Source organism: Gambusia affinis, linkage group LG08, assembly GCF_019740435.1.
Source record: "Gambusia affinis linkage group LG08, SWU_Gaff_1.0, whole genome shotgun sequence".
NCBI lineage: Eukaryota > Metazoa > Chordata > Actinopteri > Cyprinodontiformes > Poeciliidae > Gambusia > Gambusia affinis.
In genome coordinates, this window is record NC_057875.1 from 1,575,434 (window position 1) to 1,599,840 (window position 24,407).

The window sequence follows — 24,407 nt, forward strand, 5'->3', positions numbered from 1 at the left end:
CAAATAGAAAAGCTTATGAATTTTTAGGCTGCCCCCTGGTGGACTAGAAGAAGAATCTGTTCCATTCAACAATCTGCCCACATTTCACATAAAGACAGGAAGACTTTGTTTTGATGCAGAGAAGCTGCAGTGAGTAAATGTGCCATGCATTAACTAAACACGGATAATATTTAATGCAATAAGTCATTTTCATTTTTTTGTAGTTGAGGAACTCAAGATAACTTTCACTCAGTTCCAACAGCTACTGATTATCCTATCAAGCCAATTTAGTAAGTTTTTGTATTTTTTGGGTAATTTTTTTCACAAGCAGTCATCAGTCATCCTAAAGCTGTTTGTACTCATGACTTATGCAGCAAGTCGGCACAAATAAACCTTAAAACCCTTGGTGAACTCTGGATAGAGAAGCAACAAAAACAGAAAGTCAACAACAGGAAAGGGCCCCTTACCTTCCTGTCCCCAAAGAATAAAGGTTAATGGATTGATTTACATTTAAAATGGATTTATTCCAACTGTATTTACTCCTTATTGATCTCTAGAAATATTAGATCCTTGTGTGTTTGAAGGATGACTACTCATTCAGAGAGTTTCTGCCACTGCAGGTAAAGCATCAGCTGACTCTTTTCTCTGTGTGCTGATATCTTCCTGCTTTTCTTCCTTTTTGGTTACCAGAATTATTTGTGGAAAAAGGTTGTAATGATAATTATAAATGCTGGTTCATGTTCTGCAATATATACATTTATATATTTCCCATATGTGAGTCAAATCTGATCTAAACTTCAAGTTTTTTCACCCCCCTAAACATCTGATCTGTTCCACTTCCATATGTGGCACTAAATCATATCCAATTGTTTTCATGTTGCGTTCTGGGCTAAGATTTGAGTGCCTCTATTATTAAAACTTCTCCAGGTAAGTTATCTGCCTCGAAGCTTTGTTAAATTATGTTTTATTATTTACTGCACCGTGTTTCACCCGGATGATTATTTGTGTTGCGCAACAGTCTCACTTCTGTCTATGAGTTGTTCACCAATGCTACGTGCTAGCAGCATAAAGTCCAATTTTTAAGTTTGGTTTAGGGGATTTAATTGATTAACGATAATGTCCAGGTTTTTACCATTTTTGGGGGACCAACGTGTCGCGATGCATAGAGAACCTTCTCATGGAGCTGCTGCCTGGTGGCTGGTTCCGAGCGACCTGCGGTGAAGAGCGCGGCGGGTGAATGCGTATCGGTGGAGTGGGTTGCTGCCGTTGGTGCTGAACGTAAGTGAAGCTTTACGGACGTACCAGAAATCAAATTTACCACCATCCTGGTCGCAATATGGTGCTATCTGCGCACACATAGCAGAATGTGTTTCTGATGTGTGAAGATGGAGCTGATATCTGAAAAATTTGGCAAATATCTGATATTAATACTGATGTGTGTTTACCAATACTTTATTTAATCAAATTTTTTATTTGATTACTCGATTAACCGTCAGAATAATCGATAGAATATTTGATGACTAGAACAATTCTTTACAATCGCTTTAATCTCGACATTAATGTTAGTGGCACGAGTACAAAATCATTTTTAGTATTCCTTTTTATTTTTTTACTAATAATCATATTTCTCCAACTCCTTCAGGTCTTTGAGTGAAAGTACTTTGGCTTCTTCAGGCGAACCTTTGAGTGTGATGAACACCGTACAGTTCATGTGTTTGTGTTCTGGTTGCTTCCCTTTAGTATCTGGCTTTCTTGGCAAGATCTGCAATCATTTTTGCTCATGTTTATTCAGACAGACAGTTGTTGTTGGCTTTGGCCCCCAATTTTACCAAATTCCAATCAATACATGTCCTATAACGGCAACAACAACAAAAAGATAAAACCCAGAAATAGTGATCCGTTTTTCCTGTTTATTTTATGTTTTTTCCTGGTTTTGCCATAGAACATCACATTCACTTCTCTGTGTTCCTCTATAAAATACATTGAGGCTTGTGGTTGGAACATAACAGAATATGAAACGGCGCTGCATTTCTTTCCTTTACAGCAGGAACGTTGTCCAGAAGTTTGTAATAATTATTAATAAACTATACCTTTATTCTCAGTTTGCCAGAGATTAATGCTGCAGATTATGACTTGAGGGATGGACAGTAAAAGGAGAGCCATCCATGCCCTGGGATCCAGAGAAGGCAGATCTAAGAATAAAACAAAACCAAGAGCGATTCTCACGCTCTTGGCTTCGTCAATCCTCTGGGGATTTCTCCACTGACCTGCCTACACTATCTGTTTATTATGAGACTTTTACTGAGCTGTTTGTGCTTCACATCCAGCAGTTGGCATTCCTGGCAGAGAACTGTGGCTGACTGTGGCCTAAGTGTTGAAATCATAACAATCCTCAGCAGCCGTCAATCTGTCATCTGGTAGTTAAGATCTTCTGTTGCCCTGCAGACAATTTCATAATGTTCTCACAGCATCAAATATTGTGTAATGAAGATTTTCCATGTTTGGCCTCAGGGATGGATTTTCATCTTTTAACTGATGACAAAATATCAGATATTGGTGGCTGATGACTTAAGATATTTGTCTTAAGTCAGCTTGAGTTTTGATTGGCTTCTTAATCTTACGATCTTTTTAACACAAATGTCTCTTTGCTAATAAGCCAGAGAAATGTCATATTTTGCCTGCTGGTTATGTTCTGTTAGTGGAAATCATTTAGATGTTAAAGGAGTTTTCATCCTTCAATAAATCATCTCACAGACTGCAGATTAGAGGATTTTTTTCTCCCAGGACTAACTTCTAAAACAAAAGAGCCGATGGAGCTTTATGTCAGCCTCCTCCTGTGAGATTAAGAAAACATTTTCATCTAACATGAAGGCTGAACACACAGAAGGGAAATGCCAGCCTTTGGCCTCATTATGGAAACCCACAAGGTTACAGGTTTGAAGTTGCAAAATAAAAATAAAACTAATGATTTTCTGGCAGCACTATTGGAAAATGGAGCATCTAAATGCCAAACCTCCAGCTAATATTTGCTCCTCTCTTCCATTTTCCTTTTACTGACATTCTGGTTTACAGCTTTTATTCAATCCAGCCTCATACAAATCCAGTTCAGTAAACTTAATAACATTAATAAATATTTCTCAAAGGATACATAACTACATCCAGATTGAAAATCATAAATGGTAAATTGAGAAGGGGAAAGAAATGAGCTGCGTCATAATTTCTGATTGCATGAACATAATTCTTTGCATTAATTTCTGATAAGCTGTTGTTCCATTTATGTTTTCACCCCAAAACAAATAAAAACAGGGAAGAATAACAAATTAATTAAACAGGCATTTTATATTGCACTGTGAGCCAGTTATTGAAAATACTCACCTACAGTTTATGGTCAGAGGATCTTTGCTGAGCTGCTATAGAAGGAACTTTCATCCTGTGTTTTTTATGAAGCTTCTTTTTCTGGTGTTTCTAATGTTATCCAACTGACAGCAGACTGGCAAATGTTAACTGGAACTCGCCTTTTCTTTCTGGAGGTATTTTTGCCTGACTAGAAATTTAATTGGTGAGACTAAATGGCTGCAAGTTGTTGAAAAGCTCTGCAGATTCAGAGGCTGCCAGTTCTGGTTCTGGATGGAGAGACTGGCAGGACGAGAGCCCCGAGTCTGTGGGTGAGTTTCTGTCTCCGTTAGCTGCTTCGACTCATAAACTGCTAAAAGGCTCGTCACTGTTCAGTTCTTTTTATCCGATTGGTTAATTGATTATTCATCCAAATAATCAATAGAATAATCGATTACCAAAAAAAAAACAACTTTATATGCAGCCCTATTTAAAGTACGTATGTAGCTATTAAGTTTGTAACACAAACAAATTGGACAATTTTGTTTTTACTGGATTTTTTTGTTTGTTTTTCTGGGGTATTGAAGGTATGGAGTGGAAAATAATAAAAAACAGCACAAAAAAAGATTTTTCTAGACATGATTTTGTGTGTGGATGTCCAATTAAGATAACAGCAGACAGCAGATGCACCAATCCACTTTTTCCACTTCCGATACAGATACAGATATCTGAGGGTTGGTATTGAATTGATGCAGAAAAACTGTGTTGAGTTTCTTTTTGTAAACACAGATATATGTGTACTAAACCAGAAATTGATTTGATAACATTGTGCCAGTACAGCTCATTTAATTAAACCAATAGATGGAACATGTAAAAACACAACTTTAATTTGTTCAGTCAGAGGAATTATGAGCATAACAGCCAATGTAAAATAAATAATAAAGAAACTGACAAAAACAATAAATTGACTACTTTGTTCAAAGTTGTAAAAAAATAAACTGACAAGTCTTTCAAAAAGTTCAGAGTGCAGTTAAAAATCCTAACTATAATGTAAAATGAATAATAAAGCATGATGCCATTCAGAGCACAAAGCACAGAATTAGTCTGAATAGATTTTCCCCTATAGATCCGGTACCCAATCTAGAATTTCTTTCGATATCGGTAGCATATCGATCGATCCTTCAGACATAAACTTCAAATGGCTGCAACTCATCAATGATTCAACATGCAGACATCAATACAAATGTAAAACAGATTATAAGTGTAAGAGAGTAAATATTGTTTTTGATCTTATAATGTGGCGGTTATGCAAGGAGTCTGAAATAACCTCAGCGGGAGGCTTTTATTTTGTGTTGCAGTAGCTCAGTGCGCTGCTGTCCTCTAGGAAAACATGCTGCGTTTAGTCATTTTGACTCCGTGAGGGATTTTTGGGAATGTCAGAGTGTGTCACCAACTTCGAAGATATTTTACTGCGAGGAAATTTGACCAAATCTTTCCTGTTTATCTCCCAGCAGTGCTTCTGTTGTTTCATGCTGCAGTTTTCAGCGCGATGCCGCTCTCATGTTTTACAAGCTGGGACTTTGTTTTCATTTGTCTAAGCATTGTTCACCAGCCAGCCTTTTAGTAGTGGGAGCCATCAGCTTTCACTGCACTTTTTCACTTACAGTAAAAGTTGATTTAAGATCAAGAGTCGCTCTCATTCCCTGTTTTCTTCCTCTGCTTGACAGATTGTCAAAGTCTCGCCTCTGGGCCCGATCCCGCTGATTGCTGACCGCATCTGCGCCGGTAAGCAGTGATTTCATGTTCCTCTCTGTGTTGCTGTTAGTCTAATCTTCACCATGTCGACCCAAAGACAACACTGGCCTATTGTTTGCAGAATAAATCTTAGCTGAAAACAGACCGAAGCAAAAGAACAGATGTGTGCATGATTATTTTTAAAGTAGGAAATGAAGGGGAAAGTTATTTATTTAAGTAAAAAAGGATTTAACTAACCATAATGTCCTTTGAGGGATTGTTAAAGCCCCCAGTTTGATTGTTGGTGTTGTAGCAGAAAAGACAATAGATGTTCCAGGAAATGGCCTCTTGGGAACCGATCCCACATTGTTCCAGGTTGAGTTGGACTCATTTCCTGCCCACCTAACTGTGAGCAGGAACACACTCCTCACACACACACACACACATGTTCTTACTGATATAACTGGGCTTGAGCAATTAACAGCAGATTAATTGAGTCAATTATTGAGATAATTGTCAGCTATTTCAGAAATCATTTGACTGGAATATACAGACTGTAAAAAGAAAGAACAACATATTCAGAGCATAATTAAGCAAGAATTGTGCAAAATACATTTTGCAATAAAGTTTTGTTTTGAACATGTTCTACACAGAACTACTCCAGTAGTTTTAGCTTCACTTGGTTCAAATTCTGTTTTAAAAAAAACTCCTATTAAACTCATTTTACTAGCCAACTATTAATTAGTTAATTAAAAACATAATCACCAGATCATGTCTATGACGTATTGATAGACGTGATCTGTCAGCTGAAAGGCCTGAGCTTTTCACGTGTCGATGTTTGGATGTTTTACATTCACTGAATGAATGCTGTTATCACATTTTAGGCCAAAACATGATTATTTTTCTACTTAAAGAAGAAAGTTAATTTTCTCTTTATTTGCATTTTCCTAATATATTTCCATTGCATAAAATAATGTTAAGTGGTTAAATTAAAATTAGCAGAATATGCCATTTTATTTAGCCAATTATACAATTAATTGTCATTATAATCGATTACTAAAATAATTGTTAGTTTCAGGCCTATTTTATCTGTATTTTCATACTTTTTTAATATTGTGTAATTTATTTGATTATTATTATTATTATTATTATCAGAATAATCGATCAGTGGTTGCTAGTTTATTTGTATTTTTTATGCATTTCTAATTTTGTATAAAAGGGTTTAAATGGTTAAATGAAAAATCTGTAGAATGTTAAACTTTTTCTTTACTTTTTTTAAAATTAATCATCAGAATAATTGATACTAAAATAATCTTTAGCGACCCAGTTATAACTAGCAAAAATTTCAATGTAACTGCAGGCAGTTATTTTGGTTATTTATCTTTTACATAGATTAAAAAAACACAGAAACTTAATATCTGCAGATGTGAGAGATGAGAAATGAGCTTCTCCTCTATGATGAGAGGAAATATGACTGAAAGTTGCTCTGGGTAAAATCAGGAAGCGCTCTGGTTTTGGACGGTCTAATTTAAAACAGTGAGGTTAAGGCTGGTCCTCTGGTTTTTAAATGTGGGCCGTGCTGTTCAGGACGAAGCACCTTGTCAGCAGTACGCAGTAATGAAGCCCCTCAGGGTTCCTGTGCTCAGAGTAGAAAGTCCAGCTCAGCATCTTCAGGTCCAGCTGCTCAGGGATGCTGCTGGGTTGTGAAGCGTGGCAGTGACCTATGACACCAACGTTGACTTTAGTTGCAGAACTAAACTAAAGTTCTGCAACTTTCTAAAACAGGAGGGATTCGTTTGCTTTTTCTAAGGAGGAAGCAAATGAATTTCTCTTCTTAGAAAATGTCTCAATAGTACAAATGAACCATTCTGTGGAAAAGTTTCACTGCTCACCTCTGAAGACATCTTCATCCACATCAGAGAGACGTCTTTATGGCCGACTGTTGGTCCCAATAAAACCCTGTAGGTGTTTCACTCCTGTACTGGTGACACTATTAACTCAGAGCAATAAAGGAGGAACTCCTCAGAGACTAGTTACTCTGAACGGACCTTTTCTGAGGGGAGAGGAGAGAATTAATAGTCCAAAGTTGCTCCGATAAATCCTTCTGCGAGAGATCCAAGTGTTTGCCTCGGGGGAGACTTTTTGTCATGCTTACTGACTTTGGTTTTTATATTCTGCTCACCATTTTCCCTCCTTAGAGTACAACAAGAATAAAAATTAATGGCCAAGTTTTACATTCACGTTGAATCATTTTATTCTGCTCCCTTTCTCTCCTTAAATAAAAAATAGAACTAAATCCACAGACAGTCTGTGTCCATTTGGGGCTTTACTTAAACTGAAAATTAAAAAATGAACCCAAACCTTGATTGGTGGACCTTTGATAAAATATTAGTATGTGTGTATTTATTACAGGTGTTGTATGAACAATGCCTCGCTGCTCTGCAGGTTTTATGGGTGAAACCAGGAAGCGATGATGCTGATTAAATATTGATTCTGCCCTGGTTGGCTAAAGACTGACATTTAGGTGGTATTTAAAGTCAGCAGAAATCATTGAATCAGTGACATTCTGAATATTTCTATAATTTAGACACTCGTTTCACTCAACATGCGACAACTGATTCAATCATTTTTCCATAATGGAAATCAGTATGATAGGAACAGATTGGTAGGATGTTCAGTCTATCATAAGCTGCTCTGTATCATAACCCACCCCAGTTAAATTAAAGGTCCGACTGCACAGAATATTATCCTAGCATGCATTTTATAAGGTACAGTGGAACTCCACCTATTTGCATTTCAGTATTCATAGATTTTTATTTTTTATTTTTGGAGCATAACTCATTCGCTGAAAACATTCTGATTGATGGAGTTTTTTTGGTAGATTATATCTAAACTATCCTGTATTATGTGTCCAATGTTTGCTTATCAACAATAATAAATGGGAGAATCTGTTTTATAATTGCTGTCCATGCAATTAATTGATTTATTGCTTATTGTGACAGACTTACTCGTTGTTAATTCTTGTGTTAAATTCTGATTCCCATTTTTCTACATGTTGGACTTTAAATAATCTGGAACTTGCAGTTTGCTGAAGTGTGTCTGATTAGTGCCTTAAAATGTTTATTGGATCTTTTCCCTTAAAAACATTGAGGAGTCTTTATTTACATTCAGACTTTTTATTAGAATCAGAAATATGGTGTCAAAAAATTATCTAAAAATATATCAGGCTTAAAACAAAAATATTTAAACAAAATCAAAAGAATCCCAGAGAAAATAAAAACATGAATTTGGTTGTGTGATTTTAGTGAATATAGTTTTCAATTTTTAATCTCAAACCCTGTTCTGGTGTCATCAGCACCACGACTCAAACCCACTGGTCTCTATCTGCTGGATGTTCGCTGCACTAATGCATTCTTCCTAACACTAGATGGAGCCACATGCACTGCATGTGCCACAGGCTGTAGCTGCTTAAGAGGCTCTGCCCTTTTTTCTGGCATTCTGAATAAATTTGCATGAATGACTCACTTAAGCTACTTTCTCAAACAGAAACGCCTGAGAGTTTTCCAAGCAGCCATAATGTTGACCGTCCTTCCAGCTGAACTGATTCCCTATTTTAATAAATATTCAGTTGACCATGAATTGGATTTTGTAAATATGTTTCTATTTAGTGAGGTTTCCACTGAGCGGTTTGTTCTCTAGCAGGGAACCAGGACGACTAAAAGTCTCGGTGTTTATTGCATTTAGGTGCTACTTTAAAACCTGCACTTTCTGTATATTCTGGAAGGAGATTAGTCATCATTTTTTTAGTATCTGTAGTTTGGATCCAAATGTTTCAGACAGAGCAATCAGAGTGAGAGAAGGAGGATGAGGGACGGACAGACTGAATGTGAGGAGAAAAGACGATGTTTTTCACAGACCCTGAAAGAAACCTAATAGGCACCGTTCAGTCAAAATGTAATCGGGGGATGATTGATGAGGGATTAACTTTTATCTTTCCGGAAAGATAAAAGTTAAATTTGAGTAACCTCACGTAGGTCTTTTTACTGCCAGTCACATATTCTTAAGAAGACACGTACAAATGAGGAACTTTTACTGAAATGTATCACACTAGCAAGTTTTGTAGATAAAAAATCTATAAAATTTTAAAATTTAAGTGATGAAGGAAATAAAAAATTCATAATCAGCACTGACTAATTGTGCGACCATAAATAATGCAGTAAAACAGTTAAACTCTAGGTTTTCTGTAGAGATATGGGTTTACTTTTACGCAGGGATGTGCACACACACACGCACGCACGCAGACACACGCACACACGCACACAGACACACACACACACACACACACACACACACACGCAGACACACACAGATACATGGCTTGGTGAGCAGCACTGTCATGGGGCCTCCCCCCAAAAGTCACGAGAATGAATCCTGTGCTGGCGTTTACATCATACCAATCAACCCCTGATAGAGACCCAATTGAAGTGATCGGAAATATAGAGAGCCTCACGTGTCACACATGCTGACCAGAGGTCATGAGAGTCTTCCTGATGGGTGAGGCCTGTGCTGCTTCAGACAGTAAGACCTTCTGTTTAAAACCGGAGGTAATTACAACATCTAAATCTATATAAATATACTATATTGTATATTATTCTTGATTTTCTACCCCTTGAAAATCAAAAATTATATTGGCTAATTCAAACTCATAGAGGTCAGAAGGAGTTCACCTAAAACAACGTATCGCATTGAGACATCCTGGGGGGGCATCATGTGATTGGATTGGGGGGGAATTCATGTTACCGGAAATTAAAAGCAATTAATTAGGGCCATTAATCACTCATCAATCATCCCCTGATTAAATTTTGACAGAAGGGTGCCTGTTAGGTTTTTTACCCTGTTATGTTTCTGTCTGTAAAAACATCAAGTGTTTCCTTCGCTGCTCCTCACAGTGTGACTCCCTGGCCTCGGCGCTTCATGGCTGTGTTAGCAGATCGCAACACAACCCTGACCCATAGCAGGGTCAGACAGGTGTAAACAGGAGTGTAGCCTCCAATAAAACCTATAAGGAGAGGTGCTGAAGGTTGACATGTTCCATAAAAAGGCCAGATTTGGTGTGTTTTGTTTTTTCAATTAGGATAAAATCTCCTGCAAAGTTTTCATCTCCCAGGTTTTGTAACAGACTCATACCCTTAGTATTAAATTGTCTCCATTTGCTCTCTGCTTTCTCTCCTATTCTGTTTTTATCGTGGTACAAATAACCTTCACAGGGAGATTTATGATCTAAAGGTTTAATCATAAAAGGACGATCTGATGCACTGAAGATATTTAAACTGAGCTCACTTTCTCAGCAGTTTAATATCCCTGGGAATATGATGATAAATATGGGAACTATAATGGAAAACTGGGGCTTTTGACTGGATTTATTATTTGACCTGTGGAGGGGGTTCTGATCTGACCGCAGCTGAGTGGCCCGTGATGTAAAATCAAGCTGTGCTTTATTACAACCTGTCGACTTAATTTAATGTTGCATCCTGAGGCTTTGGTGTAGAATGAGTCTTGATTTCATTTTAAATGTTAGACTTTAGATTAGATTTCAAACTTCCATCAGACTTGAAAATCAGTTAAAAAGGAAGTAGTTTCAGATTTAAAAAGCGCCTGCTCCACATTTATTCCTCCTTAGAACCGGCTGTGGCGGTTGTGGTCTCTGAGCCTCCGGAGTCGCAGCTGACGGCCATTTGAGTTCAGAATGCAGAGGTCCTAATGATGCCTGCTGGCATTTCTCTGCACTTCTCTCTGTCTCTTTCTCTCCTTTGCATGCTGACTGTCACTGGTCCACCAGGGCAACGGGTTTACAGTTAACCTACTGATATAAAATATTCATGAAAACTCAGTATGGGCCTCTAATACTCATGAGACAATGTTGATGCAAATCATTCACAGAAACTCTCAAAATGTTTTAGTATGAATTCCCAACAGAAAAGGTGTTTGGTCTGCTTGTTTAATTTGGACCAAAAGCAGATTTTTTTGTTTGCTTTTGTATTGTGCTTCTTTGCAAACAGACTAATTTGTACACAAACCCATGCAGGTGACGATCATCCCTCTAAAAGAAAAACAAGGACAATCTGGTTACTACATTTCTGTTGTGCACATTTGTGCTGTTTTTACAGCTGCAATACCAATTTGAATGTCAAGAGCAGCTCATACAACGCTGGTTTGACGATGTGATATTTGTGATTTTGGCAAATTTTGCTGCAAGCTGAGACGAGATGCTCGGATCCACCACATGCTGTCAGCAGCAGCGTTGAACAGAAAACGGTGGATCAGGTGCGAGTTCAGTCCTTCACTACCTGCTGCAGTAACTTCAGCTGCTGACAAGCTGATTTTTACCATAATCCCCAGAGATGATTTAATTACATATTTGTCCAGTTATGGTTGATGACATAAACAATGAAAGGCAAATGTGCAAAATGTGCTGTCTGTCAATTTTGATTTGTACAACACGATAAACTGGCCAAAGCTTTTCTCCGTCCCTCCTTCTGATTGTTTCTGTGTCAGTTTTCAGAATGTACTGTTAAATAAAATTGTTCTGGATGGAGGGAAAAAGCTTAAAAGAATATCTTTAAAAAGTGAAAATGTCATCAAAGCCCTATTTCTCTCAAGTTGCTTAAAAATAGTTTTGGATCGGACTTGGCACCAACAGTCCAAAGTCATTAAACAGCAAGTATAGGTCAGACTCTGATTCCTCCACTGAATAGAGCTGTTCCGTCAGGGTGTTGTGGTGGGTACAGCCCACAAAATCAATAGTGTTCAAATGGAAAATTTCTAAGAGAATCCAAGGGGAGAGATCGAGACCTGATGAACGCGAGGGGAAGAAAGAAGCTTGGAGATTGGGAGGGAGAGAGAGAGCTTTTGTTCACATAATTGGAAGGCTTGGAGACCACAGGGTCCAGGAGTTGAAACAAGCTGCTCCCAGCAGCCATTTATCCATATTACCTGTGAGATACTCAACGAGTGCTGCTGACTTAAAATCCATTTTCTGATGAAATTACATTGAGAACAAATTACCTCTCATTCTTGGCCTTCTGTCATCAGGCTGTCATATGTTCTTTGACACCACTAGAGGTCAGTGTGACCCTTACAAGCACCGATAGGGAAGTGAAGATGTCATGCACCTCTTAGATGGGTAGGAGGGGAGTTTGGCGCATGCTTTATGGTCATGTCTGCAGAACTCCATGCTGCAAAGCTTTGGCTGTTTCCTGCTACAAACAGAATCTCCTTCTAGATCTTCTCTAGTTTCTTTTTCTGTTCACGTCATCCTACTTCAAGTTTGCAATTTGTATGAGCTGGCGTTGGAGATCTCCGCTTACCCCTGTGTATTGCTCTGTCAGAGTAAGCCTGCTGTTCAAAAGGAATAGCAAATGACTCCATTGCCCTCATTGACATATGTCAGTCTATTTCAGGCTCAGCAACTAACACAGTCATACATGGCCAAGTAAGAGCTAATGATGTACGTGCCGGGTCGACCCTGCAACGTCAGCCTGCTGCTTGGTTAGGCAGGAGATTGCTTTTAAACTGGAGCAGAGCACTTTATCCTCATCCTCATGAACCATCACTGGAGTATATATCCCAATCTCTTGCCAAGCTGCTGACAGCACTCCAGTCATGGAGGAGATGTACTGGGATATCAAACATACAGTGTGACTTGATGCAGTGGCATTCCCCCCTCACCCTCAGCACCGCCCTCCTTCACCTGTCTACCCGTAACAGGAGGGATCTTTCAGCTCCATCTTCAGATTGATCTTATCTGGCAACATTTCTTTCGGCCATCAGTCTCAGGACCAGATCCCCCCAACCCCCATCTCCTCTGAGGATGACAGGAGCTGAAGTAGGAGTGGAACAAGTTGCAGGAGAGTGAAGAGTCGCACCATAGAAGGGGTGAGAATGATTGGAGAATATCGCAGATAAAGAGTAGAGAGAGTGATTGGGCAGGTGGGTGGAGACGGATGGTATTAAGCGGGCCAAATGCTGGACGGACAGGAAGGGCACCGCCAGCCGCAAAGGCCTGTGGCCGGCTTTCACATGACTCTGTGTGTGCTCGGACGCTGGAGAGTAATAGAATCCCAACGTGATGTGCCGGGATGCTTGGGAGGGGGATAAATTTAGCCGCAGCCTTAGGCAGGCAAGCAGCTCTGCTGGGCTCAGGGGGCTTCAGCCTCTACCCCTGCTTAAGTCCTCTGCACTGGTCATGCAGGGCACAATATGACTTACCTTCCTTCCATACTTTAGCAGGCATAATGGCCACATGGTGGGATGTATCGCATTGCCGTGTGATGGCAGTGAGGGGGTGGGGGTAGGGTGGGAGGTAAGTCGGCTACGCTTTATTTCCAGGCGCTGTTAGGGGAGCATCTGTTGGTTTATGCAGATATTGGATTTCAAAAGCAATAGCGCATGTCGTGAACTGATGTTCTATGATAGAAAAGATTTCATGTGATTGATGTACAGATGTTTGATCTGATGTTTCCCATTCAGACAGTTCGGCTTCAGTAAACCTAACTTTTACCCATCATACGTTCAGTAGAGAGTGGCTTTCCTCAATGTCACTGCTTTTGTCCTTAAACACTCCCAACCCCCACACACACCTCTCCGAGCCCCATCCTGTCTCCTCGGTAACTCCTCTTTAATCTGTGCCGGTGGAACATCAAAAGACGGCAGCAGCAGTTTGGAGTTCTTGCATTTACATCGGCATGTAAACATTAGAAGTCTGTGCATAGGTGACACTTTTTAATGTTCTGAAAGTTAAGTCGGGTCTTAAACTACTTCTAAATTTAAATAAAAAGGCTCTAAATTAAAGTTAGGTGTTGCCTGGTGTCAGTACTGTCTAACTCACAGGTTGTAAAGACTTCTTTTTTTATATCCAGCTGAGAAGTTTAAGTTCTTGCTTCTGCAACACTTGTTCAGTTCTGTGGCAAATGAGTTCTGCCTGCTGCTTTGTAGGATTCTCAGGCTTTGTAGCAAGTACTGACTGTTAAAGGTTATCCATAGATTTTCAATGATGTGTGAGTTTAGGGACTCTGTGGGTCTTCAGTTAGGTCAGCTGCAGTGATTTTGTGCTGGATTTTTAGGGTGGATTCACACCAGTCCTGTTTAGTCTGCTGTAGTCGAATGGATATGTGAATGCTAATTGGGCCGGAGGGCCGGGCATTCTGGGTAAATACAAGCAAAACAAACATGCTAGTCTAGAGCTAGCAGGAGAAAAGGCTTGTGGTCTTTTATTAAAACCATAAGAAAAATCCTCCCACTGCTAAAATCTGACACCACTTATATTTGGTAGCACTATGTGAAGAAGAAAACTGCACTCAGTGTATTTAGAGGTTTTCATGTCATTTCACTCAGTGGTTCTTGGTGCAGCGCCACCACAGGCAAGGAGGGGAACAGGTTGTGCAAAAGGGTTTGGTTGGTTTGACACAATGCAGTGTGAATGAGGACCGCTGCTGAAAATGGAACAGATGTTGCATTTTTGGTTCCTAATTGAATTGAGTCTATCGGACTATCAGTGTTAATCCGTTTAATGCACATTTAGAGGAAACCGATTAACTGCATTCTAGTCTCTGATAGTGAAATTTTCTACTATCCAAAATAATGTCTGGTTTGAAAGAGAAAATTTAATGCAAAATTTATGAATTAGGAAGTCAGGTCAGGTTTTATCTGATGAAAGTGCTGAACGTTCACAAACTAACATTAATTAAAATGAGCATTTTTCTGACCTTTTTTTAAAATTTACGACTAATTATGTTTAAATGCACCACAGGATTTGATTACAAGCCACAATTAGCAATATCCTGAGGATATGCTAACATGTAAACAACACTTTGACCTCCAAGCAACCTTAGATCCATTAATTAGAGAATAATTTGCCAAATTTAAGGAGGAATATTAATGAAATGTTGAATTATGCAGCTTATCTAAACAACCTTGAAGAGCCTGACATTCTGGTTAGTTAAAAACTTGCAAATTTTGGGTTCCAGTTTCATTTTAAAATGAAAAAATCAAATAGATCCCACAAATTTTACTAAAATGTTTAATCCTGATGCATGTTTAATGCAGCTTCTTCTTTGTGCACTTTGTGTTCTTATTACCAGTTTTTCTCAGATTATTTTCTGTAGCTATCCCCAAATAAAGTCCTTACACCAAAGTATTTTTGGAAAAGTTTGCCTACATGTATTGTCTGGTTTCTGCATGTATTGTGTAAATTTAAGTAGCAGTGTATACCTAAAGTGTTTGCATTATCCAGGTTCTGTACTATTTACAGTTTAAACTGTAAAAAAATTAATTAATTCAGCAGAGAGTTAAGGTCTAACTGCTGGTTCCTATTGTTTGTTAAAACAAGACTTCCACATTATAAGACATAAATTGGAGGTGGAGAGAAAAGTTCTTGTTACAGCTGCAGATCCTTTGGTTGTGTACAACCAGTTTTGCACATTTAGAAATTCTTCTTTTGCATTTATTTCTCTTTGCCAAATATCACAAACTTAGTCAGATTGGATATAAATGGTCTATAAATATTACTTTTTTATTCTTGCCCCAGATTCTTAATTAGATGTTCTGTAAATCTGGACTTTGACTGGGCCACTCTAAACTGTTTCACTGAGCCCCAGCCCAGTCTTCTACATACTAAATACTGTTCTTCCAGGACTGGCTTGCATTGATTTACATTCCATCACATCTGACTGGTTTCCTTGTTCTTTGTGAGGAAAGGCATCCTCACAGCCTTATGCTGTTACCTCCATCTTTCATGGTGGAGTTTGTGTGTTTGTGGTGATGTGTCATTTGAAGCATTTTCCATGTAGTCCACAAAGTTCAATTCTTACTGGAGCACCTCATTCCACCTGTTTGCTATGTACCCTTACATGACTTCCTGTAGCTTTTTTCAACAATGGCTTTCTTTTTAAGCTGAAAAACAAAATTACATGTGGGGTTCCGCCAAGGTTCCATCCTGGAGCCCCTTTTATTTCACTTCTACATGCTCCCCCTAGCTCAGATTTTAACAAATTAGATACGTTAACAGACTTTGGCAGATGACACTCTACAGGATCATGTCACCAGTGGACTATGAACCCATTCAGACATTGACCTGATGCTTAGAATGAAATAAACCTGAAGTAGAGTCAACAAACAGCTTCAGTTGCTGCAGTTAGAAACAAGAGATCAGGATGAAATCTGGGGGCTGAGATGGACTCTGACCTGAACATTCAGTGACACATAAAGACGGTTACAAAGTCAGCCTTCTATCACCTGAAGAACGTTCTAGGATTATCGGACTAATGTTTCAGCCAGATCTAGAGAAACACGTGTTTATCTTTAGTCGCATTAAGTAATGCAAAAGTGTCTTCACAGGTCAGATGGGTGCAGCTGATCCAGAACAGTTAACTTCTTTCATTTTGTCATGTTACAAATACAAAGTGATGACCAGTGTTTTAAAGAGACTTTGTCTCCACTACTTTTAGGCCTTATGGGCTCCTGTATCGCCTGAATTAGTAAAATCCAAAAGGACTCCAACAGAATCAGGATTCCCTCCATGAAATGTTAAATTTTTAATCTGTGGTGCTGTTCAGGCATTATAATTTCAGTCACATTTGTGTTTACATTTTCCATCAGGAATGATGGTCTCCATTAGTGTTTCCAACATGGTGTTGTTTAAAGGCAACAGACTGAGCTGCTTGTTTGTTACTGCAGGTTTATAGCATAATCACATTAGCTCAAATGTGGGCTGCAGTCTTGAAAACATTTTTAAAAACCTGCCCATCTGTGGTGTGTCTCTAATGATGTGACCATGAACAGAGGCTAACAGTTTGAAAAGAAAAACAAATTCACAGAATCCCAAATATTTAAGTTTCCAGTTGAAAGAGCTGCAGATCTTAAATTGACTCCAGATTTTGAGGAAGCGTTTGCCCTGTTTCCACCAGACAGGTGTGGTTTTCCTCCCTTGGCTGAGTCCTAATTTCAGATCTTTTCTGACAACCCCAAATTAATACATTCAATCAAATATCAGCAAATTATTGTTGCTGTGAGATTCGGATTTGGCTTTAATAAAAATGTTATTTAAACGTAGACACTTGGACAACAGTTGAAGGATGCTTAAGGACACATCATTCTTCCCTCTCTGATTTTGACACATAGAGATAAGAATACATGATGAATTGAGTATGAAAAAATGGATGACAGTGTATTGTTGACAATCTTGTATTAAATGAAAATTAGGCTTCATCTACACTCAGCAGCTGTTAGAGATTATGTTTTGCAGAAAATATGAGCCGGGCTTTTCATTTGTCAAAGACTCCATATCTACTAGTTACTCCTCCTTTATACGCTTTGATAAGACCAATGATTTCTGATAAATGCTGCTTTGAGAACAGAATGTGCTGATATTGTGTAATGGTTTTGGTTCTGAAGTGAATAAAAGTAAGTTGTTCTTGTACTTCTGCCTCCCTCTGGACTGCTGCAGCAATTCCCTCATAAAGAGAACGTAAAGGGTTTGTCCTTTTATGGACGAGTGACAATAATTAGTTTCACACCTGTTTGGTTTTGATTATAGTCAAGATGATATATGAATGCTACAAATGCTGGTTGATGTATAAGCCTGTCATACTAAGAATTCTATTAGGAGAGATTTAATGCCATCTAGAGGTCGGAGTGTGAACTACATGTCATTCAAGGAAGCCAACATAGAAACCGCATAGAGTTTAACTGACAAACTCTGTAAATAGATTCAACCCTGAGTTAGGTTGCATAAATAAAACATATGTAATCACTCCTCATTTTCTGGGCTTTCAGTGTAACAGGCAATAAGAGAAGGAAGCTTGGGAAACGAAAGCCTCGCCTTCTGAGTTCCTAGCCGGAGGGCTCGCTCCGTCAGGCTGACTAATGTATACATCAACTGATATATATTAGGCAAATTTTCCACAAATAACTTGGAGTAACATTCCACAGAAGAATTTGCAGAAAGGTGAATTCTTAAAACTGAACTGCAAATATGTGGGGGTCACTATAATAGCTTAGTTGTTCTAAAATATATTGATATGCAGAAAAAAGAAAGATGTTCTTTAATACAGTATCTATATTTAAAACAATGTACTGATGGAAAAGCAGTGGTTGTTCAAAATATTTATTTTGACTCGACTTTAAAGTCTTTCTTGATCAGTAGCAGCATCTATAAAATAATTGACATTATGAGATGAAAATGTTTTCGGTTCCTGAAATGCCTGGTGGATCTAATTAGCATCACATCTAAATTTTCACTAGTGGTAGGTGCAATGGTAAAATGAATCATCTCTAAGTAATTTAGCATCTGACTGAAGAAACAAAAGCAATAATATTTTTTTGCACAGTTAGATGTATATTCAGACATAATGGAGATATTCGCTGCATTCATTTTAACTTGATTTGTGGCAGTTCTGCTGATCTTGTTGCTTCTGGATTTCAAAAATGTCATTCTAATTTAGAAGCTCTGGTAATACAGTTCAGCATATTGTTCACCACCAGACTGAACTCTTCCTGCCTGTACAGCTGACGTCTGTTTTAGACGTCTCCAGTTCTCCTAACTGGTTAGCTCTGTGTGGTCAGCTAGCAGTCACCAAACTGCAGCAGAGTTTTTATTGTCTGAAGAGAAACAACCAGCACAGTTCACTGTAATTTAGTCCATTATTAAATTAACTCAAATAAAGTGACCTTCTCTTTACATTTCAGGCGTCGTTAGTTGATGAGCTGAAGTAGATTTGGGTTAATCAACAGATTAATCAAAGACATCGTCATCCTTTCATAAACGATGTAGTCACTTGCTTAAAACCTCAATATTCATTTTTATCTAATCACTTGACTCTATTCCAGAGACGATTGATGAGCATCTCAGAGCGGCAGCAGCATCATGTCACCCAATCAGCATCTTTAACAGTGTCTGCGTTTAATCACTGCTCTAACACAACATGGAGCTTCCAGCAGTATCCTCCAGCTTATTTGTTCCAGGTTAGCCTGTAATGTCTGCATGGGTGTCGGTGCCAGAGTGGTTAATTAATATGCATTAAAGCTAAGTGCTCAAGTGCAGAAGAGACGATCTGGCATTTTGGGCGGCGCATCGTTGAGAAAGTGGCCGTGAGTTATGAGGGACGGGAGCCATTCTGACATCTGGAGTCGGCCCTTACTCAGGGTGCACCTTTTGTCTCTGCGCTCCCATCGTGTCCTTCGTCTCTTTCATGCTCCGAATCCTAAGAGTCCATCAGTAACGCCCACAGCAAACACTCAACACGTCCCTCATGAGCCCAGGTTCACTGCCACCCAGAGTCACATTATTTATTTACCTTTTTAGTAATGACATTTTCACTTATTTATTTCTATTCTTAAAAGTTAAACCTTGTTTTAGTTGTTAAATAAAAACTATCAACAAAACTGTTATAATTCAGGAAAAGTTAGGACACCCTGTGCCCTGATATCTAGTTTTACCTCATTTTGCTGAAATGCGTCTCTGTGTCTCCAGCCACCATCTTTTATATCAGATGACGGACAATTTGCCCTACTTCTCACTTCCTGCAAGTTCAGCCTGTTATATTTACTCCACAGCAAGTCAATGGGATCCAAGGCCCAAGAATTCCTCTTTTTTATTTCCCAGCCGCTGCCAAGCAGATCTACAGACCCATTGAATAATTTAGAATTAGAATATTATTGCAAAGTGAATTTATTCAGTAACTCTGTCACCACATTGTAAAGATTGATTAGAAAAGTCTAATTTAGCACATTTATTTCTTGTAATCATGATGATTGATACTTTCAAAGGCGGGACTCGTATATTGTAATTTATTGAATGTGACCTTGAGTCACTTCCGTGATTCAGGTTTCAGTTCTGCTGTTCTTAACTTTATTGACTGTCTCATATTTCCTCTAATGGACGACATAATTCATGATGGATTCTATGATGGTGAACCGACCAGGTATTAATGCAGCAACGCATCTCAAACCACAACGCTTCCACCTCCGTGCCTCACAGTTGGTTTAAGGTTCTTCCTCTACTGCTGAATTCGGTTTACAGATAATCTGTTCTGGAGTCCAAATAATTCAGTTTTAAACTCCAAAAACAAGAATCCAGAAGTTCTAGTCTTTGGAAATTTTATTTGTTTTCCTTGGAGAGAAAAAGTTTTCTACTTCCACATCTCTGATGAAAGTTAAACTCGTCCATCTCTGTCTGGAAAAACATGGATTTTCATGACAAAAGTTGAATGGCTGAATTCAGATTCTTTAGAGACTTCCTTAAATCCCTCACCAGATTTATATCTGCTCTAATCATCTCAGATAGACCTCTGGATCTCACCATGATGGTTCAAAACGGTTGAGGGTTAAAACAGGAGAATTTCTTCAAAATGCTGAGTAAAATGTTCTCATCATATCCACCTGCGTGAGATTTGAGCCATTTTAGATGGGAATAAATGTAGAGCTGTCCTGAGTTATTCCTCCCCAGAAATTACTTTTTTATGCCATTTTTCAATGTTTTTTATTTATTTATGTGGATTTTGTTTTGTTTGATCTTTAGATCCACCATGAGCATCATAAAAATAGCATCTCTTCCCCAAAATGAGAAGATTTCTTTAGGATTCTTTCTCAGAAAGGAAAAAAGGAATCTGTATATTTTCTGCCATTTTGTCCAAACAATGTCCTTTCTATACAGTTTTCTTTCTTTGCTTCCTTCCCTCTTCTGTCCTTCCTTCTGTTTAGCTTTCTTTTCCTTCTCCTTCTTTCTAAACTTTCATTCTTGTGTCTTCCCCTCTTTTTGTTATTTTTTTTCCAGGAAACTCCAGCAGGTGATTTTCTGAGATTTTCCCTACCATCTCAGTGGATAAGTCGCAGAATTCATGACAGGTTGGGAAAAGTTACACTTGGCTGAGAAATGAATCTGTTCAAATGAGAAAAACCCTTTCACAGGAAAATCAGGCACATCCAGATCAAGAATATCCTCCACCTGGCTGGATGCATGTGGAGCGTTAGCCAGCAGTCTGATGTGTTCCTGAAACTCGCTCAGGAGTCGCTGTGACTCTTCCATGACAAACAGTGGAAAGGCGCCATGGAGACTAATTTGTCTCAGATGTTTCCTGAGTGACACATTGGAATGACATGGTGTTCACTTCATGTCTGTCTCCATTCCTCTCCTCTCATTAGCGCCGCTTTAAGAAACCAACATGGCAACTTCTTGGTTTTTGGAGCACATTAGAGTGAGAATCAGAGTGTGCGTCATTAACAGGTGAAGCACGTTCCTGACCTTGTGTGTGATAACTGTTATTGCCTTCATCAGGCCTGCTCTCCATCTGCATTTGGATCTGTGTCTGCTCTGTTTCTCCTGTCCTCCCTCTGCAGGGAGATGAATAAACTGTGGTGCAGACATGCCTCAGCAGTCACTCTCTCAATCCTTGAGGGATGATCAAAGCTGTGGGACACAAGCTGTCCAATTCTCCACCTGTCTCATCGACAGCTAGATTTAGCCGTAAGAGGGCGAGGACTCAGACGTCTCTATTCTTCACTTCGTCTGTCACTGCTCTGATAAATACAAGCAACGGCATCGGAGGCTGGCTTCAGCTGTGCTGTCGCTATAGCATCTTTTCTATGGAAGTGGAGTAAAAAATAAGAAGATGCCATAAAGAGAGAATGTTGAGCGGGTCATGCAGTGATTTGTTTACACAACCAAATGCTGATGTATCTGAATAGGGCTCTTTACTCTGGAAATCCACAAGATGCGTACCTTTACCAAGACATCCTTGTCTGATGTATTGGATTTTTGCTTCTATTAACCGGAAAACTAAATAATGCATTATGAAATCTTCTCCAACCTTTGGTTTTCTGCCTGTAAACCTGCAGACCCTGTTTGTTCAGGAAGGATTTCAGCCTGTGGTGTTTTCAGTTACTGCTAAGGCGACACGTTTTCGTTGTCTGCCCTGAACGTTTCTTTCATATGAACAGGGTGTGAAGTGCAGCCCATTACTTTCCAGAGACGTGCAGATTTTCTTTTTGCACATCTTGCTCGCTCACCTCATTTTTTTATTTCTGTTCCAGAACCTTTGAAGCTGCTGCTTATGTTACATCCTCCTGGTTTATGATGTTTCAACCAAACACATTACTAAATTCTCTCTCTCATAAATCCTTCACTCTTGTCTATGTGTGCATTTATATCTTTTACCTCCTCCTGTTTCTATGGATGACTTACACCTGGTGTTGGCAGTGTTTTCTTTCCTGCCTGGTTTGGACAGACGGAGCGGGGGAGATGGACGTAAAGAGAGACGGCGACCCGACCCGGTCTCAGCTCAAATGATTTATGAAAACCTGAACTTCTCAAAGTTTATGCAGCATGTCAAAAAAATCTGGTGAAAAATTGGATACACGTTTACACACAAGTATTCATCTGCTTCTCTGGAGCAGATTATGTTGTCATAAAGTAAACATAAAATCTACACAACCTGCCAAGCTATTGTGAAGTATAAAATGAGAACTGGATCAGTCTTTTTACGCCTTTAATCCTTTAATGGGACACAGATGCTGTAAATTTTCAACCAAAAAACAAACAACTCAAACTAATTGAGCATTAAACGTTAATCAGATGTCCTTTATTTGATGGCAGGTGTAAACTCATGAAGACTGAATGCTTAAACTGAATAAAAATATGCCTATTAAATGAATTAATTTAGTCACATTGGGAAAGCATTAACCCGACCCTGACAAATTTAGAAAAATTCCACCAAAGTGGGTGGAGTTAAGAAACCGTGAGGGGCGTGGCCAAGACTGGGAATTAGCAGAGAGGTTGTGGTGAGGACGAGGGAAAGCAGAGTTGCCAACATGGCATCTTTTTAGCTATATTTAGCAACTTTTAAACCTACAGTAATGTTTTCATTTATTTACTTATTTTCAAAAAAGTCCCTCGAATCAAATCCCACATGCGCAAAGCTGAGAAATGCTCTATCAACTCCTTACTCACCACCAGGGGGCGTGTGTTTGAGGGAGATGGCTTTATACCTGTTGACTCATGTGAAACAACAGAAACATTTAACTTCAGTAGTCACCCTCCAACCCAAAGAGGGCAGCACTGAGACAGTTTTAGGCAAAATGTTTCAGAATTCAAAATGTTTACACTAAAAAGTCACAATTGCTCAGGAATTTCAATATATAAGAAATTTATACAGTTTATTTGCAAAGAAAAGTTGATTTGGGATTATTTTCTCTCAGAGATATAAACTATAAACCCCAACTCACCTACAAATCCCTGCAGATTTCTGACAAAATGACAAGAAAGCTGAGTTTGACTTATTCAACCAGCTTTTAAAAAAAAAATTAATTAATTATTCTATTTTTTTATATATATATTTTTTTAATAAATTAACCATCTAAAATGTGAAAAATGTTCTCAACTAATCTATCTTTCGGCAGGATGGAAAGATCTATTTTTTATACATTTCTATAGCTATGTATATATATTAAAACTATAATTTAGAATAAACATTATGACTAACTCTAATGTAGGATTATGATGACTGAAGTCACTCTGATGAGACATTATTATGAAGTGGGTTTATTTCAATGTTTCCTTCCAGCGCTTTTTGGGGGAAATTATTTTGACTCAAATATGACGGTGAAGAGATGGAAAGTATGTTTTCATCTACAAATGGCAAAACACTCAAACCATCCTTTATTAGAGATGTAAAAAGAAAAGGAAATGAACAACTAAACACTAAATATCCCCTAGGCTTTTTTTCTGAACAGGCTGTTTCATCCAAAGCATCTTTTTACATGTCAAGCGAATTTCAGAGCAGCTCCTCTTATCGGTTTATTTTACACCGGCCATCCACAGAACATCCTGTTCTCCGCTCTGAAGTACTCTGATGATGTTGTGATGGTCTGGTGGCGTTCATGAACATGACCTGATTTAAAAACTTCTCTACTTCCTGCTTCGTTGCTGCAGCCCAATAAACAATATGCAGAAAAAACCCACCGAGTCCAACATTATGACAACCAACCAAACAACACCACTGAGGCTGCAAATGTTTCTTTTCCTTCTTTACTGGTGTATTTATAACAGACACACACTCTGCTGTGCTGTGATGTTTGTTCACTTTGGCCTTCATATGAACTAATTAGAATGCGATGTTATCACATACAGCAGTTTATTAAATCAGTAGATAAGTTTAGCATTTGAATCATACCTCTGAGTAAAGCTACAATAAAAGACATTTGGTGGTGCCTAAAGTCTTGTTCCAATGAAGCACCATCTATATCCACAAAGCCCCAAAACCCTTGCAGACTAGTGACAGCACCGATTAGCAAACACTTGTGGAAACTGT

General features: G+C 38.7%; 1 protein-coding gene across 1 annotated transcript in view; it reads left to right on the forward strand.

The window, feature by feature from the left end:
- The window catches only part of tspan9a (tetraspanin 9a), a 212,455-nt gene that overhangs the window by 13,210 nt on the left and 174,838 nt on the right, over positions 1-24,407 (forward strand). Inside the window, exon 2 of the mRNA XM_044124472.1 lies at positions 5,040-5,097. The gene's annotated coding sequence lies outside the window, so the exon portion shown is untranslated. The remainder of the gene's footprint in view (positions 1-5,039; positions 5,098-24,407) is intronic.